We start from the raw sequence: 1,566 nt of genomic DNA, 5'->3' as shown, positions 1-1,566 counted from the left end.
GGGTACCGCCTGATGACATCAACCCCTCCTGGCCAAGGCTACATTCACTTAAGTTGAATGAAGATGAGAAGCATCTTCAGATGTATTTGTAATCTAACAACATATTTTAAACAAATTCAATTTAAGGTACTATTTGTTGAATCACAAAACAAATTACATGAAGCACATTACACTACTGGACTGAGTTTTGGGACTTTAAATAATCACAAAATTAAAATTGTTAACAGCTGAAACTTAAACAGTATACACTGTTGTACAGCTCTAATCACAGTCTGCTACATGCTTTATATTCTGTAACATTACCTCACCTGCTTTTTCCCTCATTTATCATTCTACAGTGTTCAACTTACACTGTCATTTATCATTCAGTGAGTGGAGAGGAAGAGCTGTTAGTTCTCCATCTTGTTCCATTACAGCATAATGTGCTGAGTATAATTTAGCATTGATGAGTCACTCTCTGTGTGTACGTGTGTAAGCTTCTGCACTCTCATGTTCTTGTACGGCATGTGAACTTTTGCGTGTGTGCGAGTGTGCATGTGCATGCCTTAATGAGTGTGTATTAAACGGTTAATGAAGGATTTGAGGTTACAGATGGGAAGGCACAGTTTGACTTCCTGATTCATGATCTGTCACATCCACTTTACCTTTCTCCACCTCTCAGTGGAAGTGGAGCTCAAGCATTGCTACTGCCGATCAGGCTTAAAGAGAACTTGCAGACTTTTCTTGCATTTTAATGTGGTTTTGACTGGAATTTGTAAGGTATACTGTATGTCTCCGTTTCTTCATTTCTTAATGCCAACATTTGCTGCATAAATATAATTTAAATACATTTAAATCCCAAAAAAACCTAAGTCGACATAACCAAATGTTAGTGTTAATAATGTTGACCCCATGTTCACATGGTGTTTAAATGTGATCTTCCTCTGGACATCTTATCCGGATAAGGAAAAATGCATGTTAATTCAAGGTGTTCATGCACATAGCATCCAATGCTAATGGATGTGATCGGATCTGCCTGCTAACCTTTGGAGGTGGTCAGATATCAGCAGGACTCAGCCAAGTGTAAATGTAAGAGGGAACATGAAGGCTGTCATTCAATCACCCTATGATCTGCAGCCAGTAGTCAGTGTGCAACTGTTTACTGCGAACAAGACTGCACCCTTAAAGCCACAATGTGTAGTTTTCTGGTCAGCTCAGCTATATAAAAGAGTAGGCTTATAACCATAATAATCTGAATTTCTGTGGTCATACATGGGAGAAAGTGAAATTTAATTTCTCAGTGGAAGATTAATTTCTCAGGTGCACTTGGAAAAAGATAAGGAGACAATAGAGGTCCAGTGTGTAGGATTCAGTGGCATCTAGTGGTGTAGTTGCAGATTGCAATCACTCGTTTCATCTTTTTTTTCCATGTGCGAGGAAGAAACTATGGTGGCTGCAAAAAGCACAACTAGCCCTATCTAGAGTCAGTGTTTGTTTTGTCCATTCTGGGCAACTGTAGAAACATGCATACTCCATGGAAGGCGACAGCTTATTCTATGGTAATGAAAACACAACGATTCCTATTTT

This window comes from Morone saxatilis, unplaced genomic scaffold (assembly GCF_004916995.1).
Source record: "Morone saxatilis isolate NCDOM2014 unplaced genomic scaffold, NCSU_SB_2.0 Contig22, whole genome shotgun sequence".
In the NCBI taxonomy this organism is placed as follows: Eukaryota; Metazoa; Chordata; class Actinopteri; family Moronidae; genus Morone; species Morone saxatilis.
Note: the sequence above shows the minus strand (reverse complement) of the source record.